Source organism: Nerophis ophidion, linkage group LG14 (genome assembly GCF_033978795.1).
Source record: "Nerophis ophidion isolate RoL-2023_Sa linkage group LG14, RoL_Noph_v1.0, whole genome shotgun sequence".
Lineage (NCBI taxonomy): Eukaryota > Metazoa > Chordata > Actinopteri > Syngnathiformes > Syngnathidae > Nerophis > Nerophis ophidion.
The window spans coordinates 36,116,936-36,138,096 of NC_084624.1; the positions used below are offsets into that span (position 1 = coordinate 36,116,936).

General features: G+C 40.4%; 1 protein-coding gene and 1 long non-coding RNA gene across 3 annotated transcripts in view; both read right to left on the reverse strand.

The window, feature by feature from the left end:
* Positions 1-21,161, reverse strand: part of LOC133568551 (corticotropin-releasing factor receptor 2) — a 170,460-nt gene that overhangs the window by 87,597 nt on the left and 61,702 nt on the right. The gene's annotated exons all lie outside the window — the stretch shown is intronic.
* Positions 1,818-11,942, reverse strand: LOC133568552 (uncharacterized). 2 transcript variants are annotated; one of them, XR_009809624.1, is made up of 5 exons: positions 11,800-11,928; positions 11,133-11,267; positions 3,423-3,498; positions 2,429-2,506; positions 1,818-1,895 (listed from the first exon to the last, which is right to left on the reverse strand). It is a non-coding gene; the product is annotated as an uncharacterized LOC133568552 (long non-coding RNA). The 2 variants fall into 2 exon arrangements; XR_009809623.1 differs by having other exon boundaries at positions 11,133-11,942.

Sequence of the window (21,161 nt, forward strand, 5' to 3'; positions counted from 1 at the left end):
CTGAAATAAGCAGGGGCGTCCATGATAATGTTGCTTGGATGACAACATATGTTGCTCCAAAACCTGTATGGACCATTCAGCATTAATGGTGCCTTCTCAGATGTGTAAGTTACCCATGCTTTGGGCACTAATACACCCCCATACCATCACACATGCTGGCTTTTGAACTTTGCGCCGGATGGTTATTTTCCTCTTTGTTCCGGAGAACACCACGTCCACAATTTCCATATATAATTTGAAATGTGGACTCGTCAGACCACAGAACACTTTTCCACTTTGCATCAGTCCATCCTAGATGAGCTCGGGCCCAGCGAAGCCCGCGGCGTTCCTCTGTCATGTTGATAAATGGCATTTGCTTTGCATAGTAGAGTTTTAACTTGCATTTACAGATGTAGCGACCAACTGTAGTAACTGACAGTGGTTTTCTGAAGTATTTCTGAGCCCATGTGGTGATATCTTTTACACACTGATGTCGGTTTTTAATGCAGTACATCGCTTACGTGCAGTGATTTCTCCAGATTCTCTGAACCTTTTGATAATTTTACGGACCGTAGATGGTAAAATCCCTAAATTCTTTGCAAAAAAAATGTTTAGCAGTTTTAACATCAAATATGTTGTCTTTGTAGCATATTCAACAGAATTGGGGTTGAAAATTATTTGCAAATCATTGTATCCTGTTTATATGTACATCTAACACAATTTCCCAACTCATATGGAAACGGGGTTTGAATGTATTTATATAAATATAGCCTATTATTTGCGCACTATTTACAAGTTATGTACCAAAAACACGACCACCGAAAAAATACTTTGATCAATGAAAACAGCGCTGCAAAAACCGGCTGTAAACAAGAGGCACTGCATTTTCTGAATTGAAACACTCATTTTAAAGCTTTGACATTAACATTTTAACACACACTAATCTGGTTCAGAAAATATGAGGACCTTATATGAAACACACTTTCTTGGTTCAAACAATATGAGGACATGACGAGTGCTCACATGTAGAATTTATGTTGTTGACTTGTAACATCTCCTGTTTTGCTAAACATGAGTTCCAAACTCCCTACTGACTAACATGGATGTACCCTTACGAAAATGTTGTCATATAAACTGATCTGTGAGAGATTAAAATTAATAAATGTCTTTCAAAATATAGGTTGGGTCAAATTTAGAGCAGATATAGTAAAAATAGACATGTAATAACCTGTTGGAGGGATGAAGTCGGTTTATGGCTGTCATCTGAATCTAGATAATGTTGAGATAGAACCTCAACAGTTGGTTTCTGCAACAAAACACAAAAATATAATGTCATAACTAATTAATTATAACATTCTCACAACTTTTTGTTGATAAAAATCTGAGCATACAATGCCAGATAAAGGGTAAAGATTATTACAGAGTTTCAGCTCTTAGACAATTCATTAAGAATGTAACACACACAAAAATCTGGTTCAGAAAATATGAGGACCTGAATTGAGACACTCATTTTAAAGCTTTGACATTAACATTGTAACACACATTTTCTGGTTCAGAAAATATGAGGACCTTATATGAAACACACCTAAGTCTTTCTTGCTTCAAACAATATAAGGACATGACGAGTGCTCACATGTAGAATTTATGTTGTTGACTTGTAACATCTCCTGTTTTGCTAAACATGAGTTCTAAACTTTCTAATGACTAACATGGATGTACCCTTGCGAAAAAGTTGTCATATAAACTGATCTGTGAGAGATTAAAATAAATAAATGTCTTTCAAAATATAGGTTGGGTCAAATTTAGAGCAGATATAGTAAAAATAGACATGTAATAACCTGTTGGAGGGATGAAGTCAGTTAATGGCTCACATCTGAATCTGGAGAATGTTGAGATGGAACCTCAACAGTTGGTTTCTGCAACAAAACACAAAAATATAATGTCAGAACTAATTAATTATAACATTATCAGCACTTTTTGTGGATAAAACTCTGAGCATACAATGCCAGATAAATAGTAGAGATTATTACAGAGTTTCAGCTCTTAGACAATTAATTAAGAATATAAAACACACTAAAATCTGGTTCAGAAAATATGAGGACCTGAATTGAGACACACATTTTAAAGCTTGGACATTAACATTGTAACACACACTAATCTGGTTTAGAAAATATGAGGACCTTATATGAAACACACCTAAGTCTTTCTTGGTTCAAACAATATAAGGACATGACGAGGGGTCACATGTAGAATGTATGTTGTTGACTTGTAACATCTCCTGTTTTGCTAAACATGAGTTCCAAACTCCTTACTGACTAACATGGATGTACTCTTACGAAAATGTTGTCATATAAACTGATCTGTGAGAGATTAAAATTAATAAATGTCTTTCAAAATATAGGTTGGGTCACATTTAGAGCAGATATAGTAAAAATAGACTTGTAATAACCTGTTGGAGGGATGAAGTCGGTTTATCGCTCACATCTGAATCTGGAGAATGTTGAGATAGAACCCCAACAGTTGGTGTCTGCAACAAAACACAAAAATATAATGTCAGAACTAATTAATTATAACATTAACAACCACTTTTGGTTGATAATATTCTGAGCATATAATTCTACATAAACAGTAAAGATTATTATAGCGTTTTAGCTCTTAGACTATTATTTAAGAATGTAACATTCACTAAAATGTGGTTCAGAAAATATGAGGACCTGGATTGAAACACTCATTTTAAAGCTTTGAATTAAACATTGTAACACACACTAATGTGGTTCAGAAAAATATGAGGACCTTATATGAAACACACTGAAGTCTTTTTTAGTTCAAACAATATGAGTACATGACAAGTGATCACATATAGAATTCATGTTGCTGACCTGTAACATCTCCTGTTTTGCTAAACATGAGTTGTAAATTCCACAGACTAACATGGATGTACGCTTAAAAAATGTTGTCATATAAACTGATCTGTGAGAGGTTAAAAGGATTAAATGTCTTTTGAAGTATAGGTTATGTCAAGTTTTTAGCAGATATAGGGCAGCACGGTGGAACAGGGGTAAGTGCATGTGCGTCACAAATCGAAGGTCCTGAGTAGTCCTGAGTTAAATCCTGGGCTCGTGATCTTTCTGTGTGGAGTTTGCATGTTCTCCCCGTGACTGCGTGGGTTCCCTCCGGGTACTCCGGCTTCATCTTACCTCCAAAGACATGCACCTGGGGATAGGTTGATTGGCAACACTAAATTGGCCCTAGTGTGTGAATGTGAGTGTAAATGTTGTCTATTTGTGTTGGCCGTGTAATGAGGTGGCGACTTGTCCAGGGTGTACTCCGCCTTCCGCCCGAATGCAGCTCAGATAGGCTCAAGCACACCCCGCCAACCCAAAAAAGGGACAGGTAGTAGAAAATGGATGGATGGATGGATAGTAAAATAGTCAAGTAATAACCTGTTGGAGGGATGAAGTCGGTTTATCGGTCACATGAATCTGGAGAATGTTGAGATAGAACATCAACAGTTGGTGTCTGCAACAAAACACATAAAAATAATGTTAGAACTTATTCATTATAACATTATCAGCACTTTTTGTTGTTAACATTATGAGCATATAATGCCAGATAAATAGTAAAGATATTTATAGAGGGTTTCTGTCTCTTGTCCCGCTCATGTCTTGAGATGAACTTCCCTCGGTACTCGACCACAAAAGAACCTTTTTAAATTGATGCAAGAGCAAATACACCACATTCCGCAAGATGGCGGCGCCCGGACGGGCTGCGACACTGCGGTGCTCTTGCTAAAGATGGAACATTTGGCGGAAATGCCGGACAGTTCTGCAGACTTCATGGCTGCCTCGCATCGTGGTCACTCCGTGATCACGTACGACCGCCAGACACTTCTGGATATGGACATATCGGGCCGTTTTGGACTGATAGACGCGGGAGTGCTAAACATGCTAACTAGCATGGGGATACGTCGGCGGCTACATCCAGCGGCCCGTGAAGCAGCGGAGTCTTGTAGCAGCGGGGGCCGTCTACGGAGCAGACGCCAGCGGTGTGATCGGAAACGCGGATGTCGAGCGGGGCTAAAAACAAAGCAGAAGGCTAATCCCCACAGAACACCACTCCCCTCCACCCTGAAGACGGATTTAAATAAAGGATGCGAGACTACTGGTCTGGGTAAGGAGTCAGTTAAATTAGAACAAGTTTTTTTCTGCTTTGAGTGTTTCAGAGTTGGACATGTGTTTTACTGAGGTGGCTAACTATGATGCGTGCAGTTTATCAAAGCAACAAACAAACAATCGGAAAATCCCCGTTACTGAGGAGGCTAACCATGATGCGTGCAGTTTATCAAAGCAACAATCAAACAATCGGAACATTCCCGTCGTATCAATTCCTAGATATGGTCGTAATTATACTGAATGCACTGGGCATAATAAACACAACATTATTAATATTGCTACTACGGATAATTTGATCAAAAATTCCCTAAAACAGCCCACTACCTATAATATAGGTTTTTTAAACATAAGATCATTGTCTCCCAAAACGTTGTTAGTTAATGATATCATCAGAGACAACAATCTTAACGTCATCGGTCTCAGTGAAACCTGGCTTAAACCAAACGACTTTTTTGCGCTAAATGAGGCATGTCCTCCTAACTTTACACATGCGCATATTGCCCGTCCGCTTAAAAGGGGTGGGGGGGTCGCACTAATATACAACGAAAACTTTAACCTTAGTCCTAACATAAATAATAAATATAAATCGTTTGAGGTGCTTACTATGAGGTCTGTCACACCGCTGCCTCTACACCTGGCTGTTATCTACCGCCCCCCAGGGCCCTGTTCGGACTTTATCAATGAATTCTCAGAGTTCGTTGCTGATCTAGTGACACACGCCGATAATATAATCATAATGGGGGACTTTAATATCCATATGAATACCCCATCGGACCCACCGTGCGTAGCGCTCCAGACTATAATTGATAGCTGTGGTCTCACACAAATAATAAATGAACCCACGCATCGCAACGGTAATACGATAGACCTAGTGCTTGTCAGGGGTATCACCGCTTCCAAAGTTACGATACTCCCGTATACTAAAGTATTGTCCGATCATTACCTTATAAAATTCGAGGTTCAGACGCATGTTCGTCAAACTAATAATAATAATAACTGCTATAGCAGCCGCAACATTAATACGGCCACAACGACAACTCTTGCTGACCTACTGCCCTCGGTAATGGCACCATTCCCAAAGTATGTGGGCTCTATTGATAACCTCACTAACAACTTTAACGACGCCCTGCGCGAAACCATTGATAACATAGCACCGCTAAAGTTAAAAAAGGCTCCAAAAAAGCGCACCCCGTGGTTTACAGAAGAAACTAGAGCTCAGAAATTATTATGCAGAAAGCTGGAACGCAAATGGCGCACGACTAAACTTGAGGTGCACCATCAAGCATTTAGTGATGGTTTAATAACTTATAAACGCATGCTTACCTTAGCTAAAGCTAATTATTACTCAAATCTCATCCACTGTAATAAAAACGATCCTAAATTTTTGTTTAGTACGGTAGCATCGCTAACCCAACAAGGGACTCCTTCCAGTAGCTCCACCCACTCAGCTGATGACTTTATGCAATTCTTTAGTAAGAAAATTGAAGTCATTAGAAAGGAGATTAAAGACAATGCGTCCCAGCTACAACGGGGTTCTATTAACACTGACACGATTGTATATACGGCGGATACTGCCCTCCAAAATAGTTTCTCTCGTTTTGAGGAAATAACATTAGAGGAATTGTTACAACGTGTAAATGGAATAAAACAAACAACATGTTTACTTGACCCTCTTCCTGGGAAACTGATCAAGGAGCTCTTTGTATTATTAGGTCCATCAGTGCTAAATATTATAAACTTATCACTTTCCTCGGGCACTGTTCCCCTAGCATTCAAAAAAGCGGTTATTCATCCTCTTCTTAAAAGACCTAACCTCGATCCTGACCTCATGGTAAACTACCGACCGGTGTCTCACCTTCCCTTTATTTCAAAAATCCTCGAAAAAATTGTTGCGGAGCAGTTAAATGAACACTTAGCGTCTAACAATCTATGTGAAACCTTTCAATCCGGTTTCAGGGCAAATCACTCGACGGAGACAGCCCTCGCAAAAATGACTAATGATCTATTGCTAACAATGGATTCTGATGCGTCATCTATGTTGCTGCTCCTCGATCTTAGCGCTGCTTTCGATACCGTCGATCATAATATTTCATTAGAACGTATCAAAACACGAATTGGTATGTCAGACTTAGCCCTGTCTTGGTTTAACTCTTATCTTACTGATAGGATGCAGTGTGTCTCCCATAACAATGTGACCTCGGACTACGTTAAGGTAACGTGTGGAGTTCCCCAGGGTTCGGTCCTTGGCCCTGCACTCTTCAGCATCTACATGCTGCCGCTAGGTGACATCATACGCAAATACGGTGTTAGCTTTCACTGTTATGCTGATGACACCCAACTCTACATGCCCCTAAAGCTGACCAACACGCCGGATTGTAGTCAGCTGGAGGCGTGTCTTAATGAAATTAAACAATGGATGTCCGCTAACTTTTTGCAACTCAACGCCAAAAAAACGGAAATGCTGATTATCGGTCCTGCTAGACACCGAACTCTATTTAATAATACAACTCTAACATTTGACAACCAAACAATTAAACAAGGCGACACGGTAAAGAATCTGGGTATTATCTTCGACCCAACTCTCTCCTTTGAGGCACACTTTAAAAGCGTTACTAAAACGGCCTTCTTTCATCTCCGTAATATCGCTAAAATTCGCTCCATTCTGTCCACTAAAGACGCTGAGATCATTATCCATGCGTTTGTTACGTCTCGCCTCGACTACTGTAACGTATTATTTTCGGGTCTCCCCATGTCTAGCATTAAAAGATTACAGTTGGTACAAAATGCGGCTGCTAGACTTTTGACAAGAACAAGAAAGTTTGATCACATTACGCCTGTACTGGCTCACCTGCACTGGCTTCCTGTGCACTTAAGATGTGACTTTAAGGTTTTACTACTTACGTATAAAATACTACACGGTCTAGCTCCATCCTATCTTGCCGATTGTATTGCACCATATGTCCCGGCAAGAAATCTGCGTTCAAAGGACTCCGGCTTGTTAGTGATTCCCAAAGCCCAAAAAAAGTCTGCGGGCTATAGAGCGTTTTCCGTTCGGGCTCCAGTACTCTGGAATGCCCTCCCGGTAACAGTTCGAGATGCCACCTCAGTAGAAGCATTTAAGTCTCACCTTAAAACTCATTTGTATACTGTAGCCTTTAAATAGACTCCCTTTTTAGACCAGTTGATCTGCTGTTTCTTTTTTTTTTCTTCTATGTCCCACTCTCCCCTGTGGAGGGGGTCCGGTCCGATCCGGTGGCCATGTACTGCTTGCCTGTGTATCGGCTGGGGACATCTCTGCGCTGCTGATCCGCCTCGACATCTCTGCGCTGCTGATCCGCCTCCGCTTGGGATGGTTTCCTGCTGGCTCCGCTGTGAACGGGACTCTCGCTGCTGAGTTGGACCCGCTTTGGACTGGACTCTCGCGACTGTGTTGGATCCATTGTGGATTGAACTTTCACAGTATCATGTTAGACCCGCTCGACATCCATTCCTTTCCTCCTCTCTAAGGTTCTCATAATCATTATTGTCACAGACGTCCCACTGGATCATTATTGTCACCGATGTCCCACTGGGTGTGAGTTTTCCTTGCCCTTATGTGGGCCTACCGAGGATGTCGTGGTGGTTTGTGCAGCCCTTTGAGACACTAGTGATTTAGGGCTATATAAGTAAACATTGATTGATTGATTGATATCCTGATAAAACAGTTTATCAATTAACAATGTTTGGAATATCTGTTTTAAAAAGCAATAATAATAGTCATTACTTGACTAAAAATTCTATTACAAACAGAATTACTCTTTCATAAATGTAAATAATTATTAAATTAAGTACAAACCCCGTTTCCATATGAGTTGGGAAATTGTGTTAGATGTAAATATAAACAGAATACAATGATTTGCAAATCATTTTCAACCCATATTCAGTTGAATATGCTACAAAGACAACATATGTTTGCTTGTGTATCGGCTGGGGACATCTCTGCGATGCTGATCCGCCTCCGCTTGGGATGGTTTCCTGCTGGCTCCGCTGTGAACGGGACTCTCGCTGCTGTGTTGGATCCGCTTTGGACTAGACTCTTGCGACTGTGTTGGATCCATTGTGGATTGAACTTTCACAGTATCATGTTAGACCCGCTCGACATCCATTGCTTTCCTCCTCTCTAAGGTTCTCATAGTCATCATTGTCACCGACGTCCCACTGGGTGTGAGTTTTCCTTGCCCTTATGTGGGCCTACCGAGGATGTCGTAGTGGTTTGTGCAGCCCTTTGAGACACTAGTGATTTAGGGCTATATAAGTAAACATTGATTGATTGATTGATATTTGATGTTCAAACTGATAAACATTTTTTTGGTGCAAATAATCATTAACTTTAGAAATTGATGCCAGCAACACGCAACAAACAAGTTGGGAAAGGTGGCAATAAATACTGATAAAGTTAAGAAATGCTCATCAAACACTTATTTGGGACATCCCACAGGTGTGAAGGCTAATTTGGAACAGGTGGGTGCCATGATTGGCTATAAAAACAGCTTCCCAAAAAATGCTCAGTCTTTAACAGGAAAGGATGGGGCGAGGTACACCCCTTTGTCCACAACTGTGTGAGCAAATAGTCAAACAGTTTAAGAACAACCTTTCTCAAAGTGCAATTGCAAGAAATTTAGGGATTTCAACATCTACGCTCCATGATATCATCAAAACGTTCAGAGAATCCGGAGAAATCACTCCACGTAAGCGGCATGTCTGGAAACCAACATTGAATAACTGTGACCTTCGATCCCTCAGACGGCACTGTATCAAAAACCGACATCAATCTCTAAAGGATATCACCACATGAGTTCAGGAACACTTCAGAAAACCACTGTCACTAAATACAGTGTGTTGCTATATCTGTAAGTGCAAGTTAAAGCTCTATTATGCAAAGCGAAAGCCAATTATCAACCTCCAGAAACGCCGCCGGCTTCTCTGGGCCCGAGATCATCTAAGATGGGCTGATGCAAAGTGGAAAGGTGTTCTGTGGTCTGACGAGCCCACATTTCAAATTATTTTTGGAAATATTGGACACCGTTTCATCCGGACCAAAGGGGAAGCGAACCATCCAGAATGTTATCGACGCAAAGTTCAAAAGCCAGCATCTGTGATGGTATGGGGGTGCATTAGTGCCCAAGGCATGGGTAACTTACACATCTGTAAGTTACCCATCTGTTTGGAACAACATTTGCTGCCATTTAAGCGCCGACTTTTTCATGTACGCCCCTGCTTATTTCAGCAAGACAATGCCAAGCCACATTCAGCACGTGTTCAGCTTCATAAAAAAAGAGTGCAGGTACTTTCCTGGCCGGCCTGCAGTCCTATCAAAAATGTGTGGTGCATTATGAAGCGTAAAATACGACAGAGGAGACTGAAGCTCTACATAAAACAAGAATGGGAAAGAATTCCACCTTCCAAGCTTCAACAATTAGTTTCCTCAGTTCCCAAACGGTTATTGAGTGTTGTTGAAAGAAAAGGTGATGTAACACAGTGGTGAACATGCCCTTTCCCAACTACTTTGGCACGTATTGCAGCCATGAAATTCTAAGTTAATTATTATTTGTAAAAAAAATTATTCCGTTTGGATTTACATCTAACACAATTTCCCAACTCATATGGAAACGGGTTTTGTAATTAATGTGTTACTTGAAAAAGAAAAGTTTTAAATATCTAGCATATGCAGTTGAGAGACATTTCATGAGAGCAGAGTGTGTGTGTGCCTTTAAAAAGCTGTGCCTTTTGCCAAGTGACGTGGGACTTCAGCGCCCAGACATCGCAGAATAGTTCAGCTGTATTTTTTAGCTTAGCAGTGGCAGTTAAGATAGTTCTGTTGAATGTTTTTGTTTGTGTGTGGATGAGGCCTCTTTCTATTTGATATCGTGTTCGTAATTACTTCCGGGGGTTGCTTTCATTAGTAAAAAGATATTACCTGCACTAACCCTTCTGTGCTTCTAACGCTGTCTTGTTGACATACAATCACATCAAAAGTAGCATGCCACATTACATAAAACGCATCGTAACAGCGTTGTAGCGTACATAAAAGTTATTAGCTTACTCGTTACCGGTAAAAGTAACAGCATTAGTAACATCGTTTTCATATACCGCTGTTATACCATCCATCCATCCATCCATCATCTTCCGCTTTTCCGAGGTGGGGTCGCGGTGGCAGCAGCCTAAGCAGGGAAGCCCAGACTTCCCTCTCCCCAGCCACTTCGTCTAGCTCTTCCCGGGGGATCCCGAGGCGTTCCCAGGCCAGCCGGGAGACATAGTCTTCCCAACGTGTCCTGGGTCTTCCCCGTGGCCTCCTACCGGTTGGACGTGCCCTAAACACCTCCCTAGGGAGGCGTTCGGGTGGCATCCTGACCAGATGCCCGAACCACCTCATCTGGCTCCTCTCCATGTGGAGGAGCAGCGGCTTTACTTTGAGTTCCTCCCGGATGGCAGAGCTTCTCACCCTATCTCTAAGGGAGAGCACCCCTACCCGGTGGAGGAAACTCATTTGGGCCGCTTGTACCCGTGATCTTATCCTTTCGGTCATGACCCAAAGCTCATGACCATAGGTGAGGATGGGAACGTAGATCGACCGGTAAATTGAGAGCTTTGCCTTCCGGCTCAGCTCCTTCTTCACCACAACGGATCGATACAACGTCCGCATTACCGAAGACCCCACACCGATCCGCCTGTCGATCTCACGATCCACTCTTCCCCCACTCGTGAACAAGACTCCGAGGGGCCATAGAGGTCGGGTGCATTGTGAACTGGGCGGCAGCCGAAGGCAGGGCACTTGGCGGTCCGATCCTCGGCTACAGAAGCTAGCTCTTGGGACGTGGAACGCTGTTATTCCAAACACTTCTAATTAAAGCCATATAATACAACCTCTATTAGACAGTAAGGAAATGATCCAAATGAGATGTTGATACAGTTACCATTGATATGATACATAACAAGACATACCTTTCCAATCATTGATCCACTGGGCCTTAAAACAAGACTTGTCACATCCAGATCAAATATACTCGGTAGCTTCAGCCTCAGGATTACGTCTCGCTCTTCTTTTGGGCACGATGTCTATATCATGTGTTGATGCGCCTAACAAATCCACACATAAAAATGAAAAAAGTCAGTGACACAGAAATAAAACAAAGAACCAAACCCTTCAAAAACTGTTAAATTTAGGATCAGTGCAGACATGAAGCTTCTCAAACAAAGAACTAATGTAACAATATCAGTAACATGCCTACTCCACAGTGCTTATCAGCTTGAAATATTTGTATTTGAGAAAAAGTATAAACAATTTGAAGAACTCTAGTCTGTCTTGTTTAAAATTAAGAAAAGGTTTACTAGCATAGATCAAGGGTGATGGGTCAAATGCAGAGAATAATTTCACCACACCTAGTGTGTGACAATCACTGCTACTTATAATCTTCCATGCAACTTTAAAAAAAAAAATTTAAATGCCTTGGCCTTGGCCCAGAACAGAAATGCTTAATTTGACCTCATAAAATCAAATCTGATTGCAATTAATAACAACAAACATTTAACTGTTGTTTACAATGAACTATTTTCCTATGTTAAAAAACATTGGTCTATTTAATTACGTTAAACTCCATTTTATGCTCACCTGATTCAACCATGCTGCCGAAGACTGTCAAAGATGGTTTGTGGCCAAGATAGATGTCCCCCTCTGGTGATGCAGGTCCCGGAAGTGCTGTTCACTGAGCGCTCTGTTGTGCTCAAAATCGTGTGTGAAGTTTTGTATTTCGATTATAAGTGGTCCTTTTGGAAAACCCTTTTTATATATATTCAATATTAAGTGTGATACGTGAGCTGTATAACTTCCATGAGGAAAATAATTAACTAGTGATTTAGCCATCTGTTAAGCCAGACATCATCCAACGGCCAATCAGGCGGCGCCTAACTGAAAATTGGACCAATCAGACGCCGAGACTCTTCACAGTGGGCGGAAGTAACCATCTTGAATACAATGTGAAGTGAATACCTCCAAAAACAATCCCCAATTGAATCCAAAATTTGTCCCAAAGATAAAAATACCAATATCATGTGCTATTGTAACCATTTGAAAATATTAAATACTGTATGTAGTTTGAATTCCATTTGAATTATCGCCTTTGTCTCAATCAAGGTTGAAGGTTTTTTTTCAGGCACATTCAAAGTAATTATTGTGCGGCATTGTATTTTAGACAACAGAATAGAAAAAAGCCCAATACAGTAAAATACTGAATCAAACCGATTAAATCATCACCATAATCCCTTTATTATTGATTGTCTAGCCCAAATCCTCTCCAGATAAACCAAATGAATAGATAAAACTAACATAAAAAAGGTTGAGATCATCAGATCAGTTGAAAATGTGTTATTTGATTTAGATTTCAAAAGTATGTTTATTGCTGTAATGATTATATGTTTTTCAAATGTTGGAGTGTGTGAGTTTCTGCCCCACACGACATATGAGGACATATGACATATGAGGACAAGTGTGTGTGTGTGTGTGTCATAATAGCAAAGATGGCCACTAGGGGCAAAATCGAAAGTGACCCAAAAAATTACACACACTTTCACACACTTTTTCTGAAAATTTGACAAATGAAGACTTTAGAGATTTTTGGTCTGGGAACATGCTGGGAGGGTCTAGAACACGATAGCATTGCGGGAAATATGGGGACATGGAAAATGTCCTCATATTTCAACAGGTCCTCATATGTAAGGTGAAATTTCATAAAAATGTCCCCATATGTCACTTTGACAAACGCACACACACACACACACACACACACACACACACACACACACACACACACACACACACTCAAGGAGAATGGCTTTACAGAAGATGCAGCCAGTCGACTAAAAATGTTCTGTGTATTGAAATGTAAGAAAATCGATACAAGTGTACATGCAAGCATAAAAGCTCCTCTATGGATTTTCAGCTTTTAAAAAGAATGTTGGTTGAATGCGACTTTTAGCGATAGGGTTAGTTTAGCTTGGCGGTCTTTTAGTCGGCTGTCGCTAGCGATTTTTTTTCTGCTGTAACGCTGTAAAGCAAGGCCTTCCTGATAAAAAAAATATTGGTAACACCTTAGTATAAGAAACATATTCTAAATAACAAAGACTTAAAGGCCTACTGAAACCCACTACTACCGACCACGCAGTCTGATAGTTTATATATCAATGATGAAATATTAACACAGGGTGTACCCCGCCTTCCGCCCGATTGTAGCTGAGATAGGCGCCAGCGCCCCCCGCGACCCCAAAAGGGAATAAGCGGTAGCAAATGGATGGATGGATGGAAATATTAACATTGCAACACATGCCAATACGGCCTTTTTAGTTTACTAAATTGCAATTTCAAATTTCCCGGGAGTTTCGTCTTGAAAACGTCGTATATTGATGACGTGTACGCAAGATGTCCCAGGTTTTTAGGAAGTATGAGCGCTGCACACACACACAGCTAAATGTCTTCTGCTTTAACGGCATAATTACACAGTATTTTGGAAAACTGTGTTGCTGAATCTTTTGCGATTTGTTCAATTAATATTGGAGAAGTCAAAGTAGCAAGATGGAGTTGGGAAGCTTTAGCCTTTAGCCACACAAACACACGGTGATTCCTTGTTTGAAATTCCTGGAGGTGAAAATTTACTATGGATCAGAGCGCGGTCAAGCGAACATGAAACACGACGGAATGTCAACCAACAGGTTTCGGTGAGAAAATTGTGGTTAAAAAGTCAGTTCTTACCGGAAAAAAGCTGAGCTTGTGCCGCCCATACAGCTGTCGTCGACTCCCCTGAGACACTGCACATCAAGACACCCCAAACCTAGTATCTCAAGGGACCAATCGAAGCTTCTTTGTCAGTCGCCTTATTGTCTTTAATGAGACATTTGCACGAATGGGGGCCGACGGTCAACCTGATTATGTGATATTATGGCACGAGGGGATATTTGGAAGATTGGCCCAGGACGTTGCAAGCACCTTCATTAGATGTGTTGTTCTTGATTCTTCCCCTTGCATACTCTTTTGGGCAGATAACTGTGGAGGTCAAAATAAAAAACTGGACGCTGTACACGGCTCTTGCCCAATGTGCAAACGCAGAATGGGCCCACTCGAGATTGTGATAAAATATCTGGAGAAAGGGCACACGTTCATGAGAGCAGATTCAATCCATGGCTCAATCGGCAAGAAAATGAAAGCTCAAGAAAACATCTATACGTTTGATGACTTGGTAGATCCTTATAAGACAGCATCAAGATAGATTGGTTTTCCTTTGTTTTCTCAAAATCAGCTAGAAGTGAGTTACTAGGTTGTGCCTTTGGACGGGAGAGCTGCCGTCGACTCCCCTGAGACACTGCGCGTCAAGACACCAGTGGACGTGCACTTCCGACTATCAGGTACTATTTAACTCACTAAAACACTAGCAACACAATAGAAAGATAAGGGATTTCCCAGAATTATCCTACTAAATGTGTCTAAAAACATCGGAATCAGTCCCAATGCAATCGCGTTTTATTTTATTTTATTTATTTTTTATTTTTTTTATAGTCCGTCACTATTACTATCCTCGAACACGAACCTTCCATCTTCGCTCAAATTAATGGTGAGATTGTCGTTTTCTCGGTCCGAATAGCACTTTTTGTTGGAGGCTCCCATTAGAAACAATGTGAATATGTGAGGAGCCATCACACTTTAGACGTCATTGTCTTCGACTTCCGGTAGAGGCAGAGCTTTTGTCTTAGCACCGAAAGTTCCGAACTTTATCGTGGATGTTCTCTACTAAATCCTTTCAGCGAAAATATAGCAATATCGCGAAATGATCAAGTATGACACATAGAATGGACCTGCTATCCCCGTTTAAATAATAAAATCTCATTTCAGTAGGCCTTTGATTTAGAGTTATTTGGACACTAGGGGAACATATAAGGGTTAGGGTTATGGTTACTAATAAGCAATAATTCTGAGGTTATTGAGGAAAGACTCTTAGTTAATGGCTTACTGGTTGTATAATAAGGCCATGCAGAATAAGGCATTAATAAGTACCTTATTTTTCGGATTATACGTTTTCTTATAGTGGTGCGACTTATACTCTGGAGCGATTTATGTATGAAATTATTAACATATTGCCCTAAAATATCAAATAATATAATTTATCCCATTCACGTAAGAGACAAGGACACCCATGCAGCAACAAGGCTGCAGACAATTGTGCATCAGAGCACCTGAAGTTGACAAGAGGGAGCAGCATAAAAGCCAGCGGACCCAGTAGACCTTTGCCAGAACGTAGCCTATCTTTCACAGTAAGCATCACATCTGGCACCCCTCCCTCGTTCCTTGCTCGCCTTCTTTATGCTCTTCCCGTGTTTGATGTCCCCTGTGTCTTCCACAGTGTCTTCCTGTTGCCAGTGATTGTGTCCTGCCTCACGACCTCCAACCAGATCTATGCTTGCCTCCCTCGACCCTCGACCTCTGCTTGGACTCGGACATCGTTGCCTTTCTCCAGCCCCCGACTGCCTGCCTCCCTACTGACGGCCATTTAGTCTTGCCCCTTGGTTTAGACGAAAGATTCACACAACACGCACCGACAACAACCCCTGGTAAAACTTATATTGTTAATTCTACACATCGTCCGCACTCATTCACTTGTGGTAGCATACACACCCCACACACTCATCAAGGTTTCAATAAACCTGGTAAACCGCAGTTCTGCCTTGGTGTCGCTTCCTTCCCTTTGCCCGGTACACAACACTATCAAATACATTTCCCCCAAAAATGTGACTTATACTCTAGTAGAGTGGTTCTCAAATGGGGGTTCGCGTACCCCTGGGGGTACCTGAAGGTATGCCAAGGGGTACGTGAGATTTATTTTTTTAAATATTCTAAAAATAGCAAAAATTCAAAAAACCTTTATAAACATATTTACTGAATAATACTTCAACAAAATATGAATGTAAGTACATAAACTGTGAAAAGAAATGCAACAATACAATATTCAGTGTTGACAGCTAGATTTTTGTTCCATAAATATTGATGGCAAAGATTTATTTATTTATTTTTTAAAGAAATGTTTAGAATTAAGACTTAGACGTAGACTTAGACAAACTTTAATGATCCACAAGGGAAATTGTTCAACACAGTAGCTTAGTTACAATGATGGAAAGTGTAAGGATGGAAAGGACAATGCAGGTATAAATAGACTAGGTATAGCAATGTAAAATATAAAATTTCTGCGAATATATACAATATATACTTAATATGTGTACAGTATATTATATATACAGATATCATATGTCTATAACATATATACAATATATACCAATTGCTATGTACACTATCACAGTATGTTTGGCAGCCCCAGCATAAAAAAGAGAGTAAGTCCAGCAGAAAATAGAATATAGACATTAAAAACAAAGAGAAGTAGCTGACATAGAAGGTGTCAAGTAGACGGATATTATCTATTGCTGTATGGGGAATGATTATACAGCTCGATGGAGTGTGGAATGAAGGAATTCTTGAATCGCACAGTGCGGGAAGGAAGCTGAAGGAGCCTGTTGGAGTATGAACTCCGCTGTCCCTCAATTGTCTGGTGGAGTGGGTGGGCAGGATTGTCCATGATGGCCAGCAGTTTGTCCAGTGTCCTCCTGTCCCTAACTGATACAAACGCCTCCAACTGCGATCCAATAGTTTGGCCGGCTTTCCGGATCAGTTTATCAATCCGGTTTGAGTCTTTTTTGCCGGTGCTGCTCTCCCAACAAACCACTGCGAAGTGCAGGGCACTGGCCACAACAGACTGATAGAAGATTTCCAACAGCTTGCTGCACACATTAAAGGACCCAAGCTTCCTCAGGAAAAAGAGTCTGCTCATTCCTTTCTTGTAAACAGCATTGAAGTTGTCCTTCCAGTCCAGCCTGCTGTTCAAATGAACTCCCAGGTACTTATATTGCCACTTCATTATACGTCACCCAGAAAAGATATTTGAAGTCAACGAAGCTAAACGTCAATTTGTGAGTAGTTACATTACTAAAAGTAATTAGTTAACGTTTCTGAGAAACAGCATTTTTATAGACGGATATAAAAAAATGTTCATTCTAGAGGACACTGCTTCTCATGAAGTAAAGACTGAAAGAAACGAAAGTGAACATTAATTATTTTACACTTACACTTAGATTGTCACTTTAAAGACAATCAACTGTACGTTTTATATATATATATATATATATTTGCTTGAAACAGTGGATGTTGACGCAAAATAATTGCACTTAAAAATACATGTTAGTACATTAATAAATATGATTAGAAAATGTTAGCATTGTTTTTCTGTTTAATTACAGTAAGTGTGTTTATCCTAAACATTCCTGCCACTTCATTTTACACACTATACAATTTTTACCATGTCTTTTTTTTTTTTTACATATACCAAAATAATATTGTACCGTGGGGACCCATTCAGCAATAAGTTCCTAACTTTTCCTCATCTTTCCTCCCAAGTTATTTCCTAAGAGGAGTCCATTCAAATTCATGATGTGTTCGTAAACGCCCAAATTGTTCCCACCGGCTGTTTTTAAGTTGCTGAATGCCAAATGGTTACCGCGTGTGTGTCTATCATAATTTGCATACAAAAACGCACTTATTTCCCCAATATGTATATGTAAACACCCTTAATTCCGTAATTTGCATAGGTAAACACCCTTAATTCCCCATATGAGGGCACAATTCCGTCAGAAAACCAGAACATCAGACACACGGAGAAAACACAAACAGAATACAGATGAGAAATTCCTATTATCCCGCGGGGGAAATACATAATGTCAAAACGTAAGTTTAAGAAAATGGGACTGCTGAAGTAGCCCCGAAGCGATCAAATGAATATTTGTCACTTCGGGCAAATAGGTCAACATGGTCGTGAAATATGCGCACCATCCCCAGGGCACGATATGCGGCATCTTGCAGTCGCAGCAAGAGAGAGTGTGTGTGTGTGTGTGTGTGTGTGTGTCTGCGTGTGTGTGTGTGTGTGTGTGTGTGTGTGTAATGTTTAAAAATTGCTCATTTTGCTATATGTCTGTCTGTCTTGTCTATATCTATCTATCTATATACATATATATATATATATATGTATATATATATATATATATATATATATATATATATATATATATTATATTAATGTAACATTAGACAATAAAAGTAAGGGAACATGTCACACTTAAGAACAAATAGATCACCCTAAGAGTGCTTTGGAGTACTCGTAAATTTGTTCTTACCTACGAACAAATCCCAGCTAAGAAAAGATTGGTGAATTCAAAATCTCCTTAAAAACTTCGTATGTGTGCCTAAAAACAAAATTGCTGAATGGAGCCCAATGAAATTAAAATCTATTTTTCAAGAGTGACCTGACAAAGAGGGCAGAACAAACAAAGTTCCAATAATAATTACATCAAGACAATACAACAGAACAACAGCCGTCATGCCACAACAAGTCAAAAATAATTTAAAACGACTAATTATTAATCAAATTTAAAGGCAAGTACATTGCCCAAGAGAACTGGTTTCTCGATCTTTTAAAATGGACTTAAACTCCCCCTAAGTGGTCAATTCTGGTAGCCTCAGATCTTTCTGGATGTCACTCCATGACCAGGGAGTAGGTTTGGGTATCGAGTATCGATCGGAACCGGGACTAACTTTCCGATTCTCCCGGAATCGTTCAAAAATTTACATTTCGATTCCTAGTTTCGATACCCAGTCCGCCGAACGGAAAAAAAATAAGTCCGCCGACTCGGAAGAAGAAGCCGCTGTACACCAACGAAGAAGCGGCCACCGCCAGAAGTGTTAGCATAGCTGAGCCTATGTAGCCGAGCGAGTCAGTCAAGCATGGATAGCGGGCGTCGACGGTCGAAAGTGTGGCTTTATTTTACTAAAAAAAAAAAAAATATCGGCGAAATGTACCACGTGCGACAGGACTGTTTCGTGTTTAGGAGGGTGCACGTCGAACATGATGAAGCACCTTACGAGTTCATGGAGTACAAATAAATGTGTGTCCCGTCTTCGACAGGAGACACTATCTGTTCAGAAGGCTCACGCATCCTGCCTGAGAAGGCGGATATGGTCATTTTCCTAAACAAGAACTGTCTCTGATTTTATACTGTACCTGCTGCTAATCTGGACTGGGTTTTGCAAATTGTTTCTTATTGTTTATTTGCTTTTTTGCAGGAGGTTAGCCCATCAGTGGGAGCACGGTAAAATGTTTAAGTACCTGCAGCATCATACACTTGTGTGTGTAAATGTGTTTTCCCGCATCATCATACACTTATGTGTAAATGTGTTTTCCTGCATCATCATACACTTGTGTGTGTAAATGTGTTTTCATGAGGTTTCCTGCAGCATCATACACTTATGTGTAAATGTGTTTTCCCGCATCATCATACACTTATGTGTAAATGTGTTTTCATGAGGTTTCCTGCAGCATCATACACTTATGTGTAAATGTGTTTTCCCGCATCATCATACACTTATGTGTAAATGTGTTTTCCTGCATCATCATACACTTGTGTGTGTAAATGTGTTTTCATGAGGTTTCCTGCATCATCATACACTTATGTGTAAATGTGTTTTCCTGCATCATCATACACTTATGTGTAAATGTGTTTTCATGAGGTTTCCTGCATCATCATACACTTATGTGTAAATGTGTTTTCCTGCATCATCATACAATTATGTGTAAATGTGTTTTAATGAGGTTTCCTGCAGCATCATACACTTGTGTAAATGTGTTTTCATGAGGTTTTCAAAAATAAAGCTCCCTTGATGAAAGTGTACCCCTGTGAAAGAGATAGACGAAGTGGCTGGGGAGAGGGAAGTCTGGGTTTCCCTGCTTAGGCTGTTGCCCCCGCGACCCGACCTCGGATAAGCGGAAGATGATGGATGGATGGATGGATATTCAAGTTCATAGATTTGATATTTATATTCTAGTTGAAAACAGCCCTGTGAGGAATTTATAGTAAAGTTCATAAAAAGTTAATAGAATTAAAATTGATGGAGAATGTCAGACTATTTCATTCAGAAAGACTGTAGGTTTGGTAGCTCATTTAAAATATCCCCAACTTTTTTTTGACCCTGCCTTTTTTTTTTTTTCTCTTTCTTTAAATAAAGAATCGGAATCGAAAATTGTCAGGAATCGGAATCGAAACAAAAAATCGGAATCGGAATCGTTCAAATTCAAACGATACCCAACCCTACCAGGGAGCTGCATAACCGAAGGCCGTTTTTACAAAGTTCTGTGTTGGCTCTAGGAACCAACATGTGGAGGACATCCTGTGAGGCTGTAATGACTGGTGTCTCTACACACAACGGAACACAGATAAGCGGGGACAAGCCCAAGAAGACATTTATATATAAAAACTATCCATCGAGAAAGTCTTCGGGCAGTTAAAGATGGACAGTTTGCCTTTGCATACAAAGTGCAGAGGCGGACAAGATTTCCACCACCAGTAATAAAACATAAGGCACAGTGATATACATAGTGATAGACCGTGATAACATCGTAAGGTGAGACATTAATATTGTTACATCCCTAATACTCAAGCATTCAAATGGCTAAATAAACTAACAATATTAATATTAAAGTTGTATTGGCCGGCAGAGGTGTCACATTCGGGGATGCAACTTGCTGCGGGATCGTTCCTCCAGATGCAACACGGACACTACGGACGACAGCGTGAAGGTAGAAATATAATTTAATAAATAATACACAGTACTAGACAGAAATAAACAAAAGAACAAACGCGCCGATCGCACGGGAAGCTAAGACAATACTTAGCACGGAGACAAGAACCGGATACAACGTGATAGTTGCTTACCACAAACAGCGAATCCACACCGACTGTGGCGAGCATCGTGAATAAATAGCTCTCTGATTAGTGCTCAACAACAGGTGAACGTGCCGAGCACTAATCAGAGACAGATGAAACTAATTAACAGCC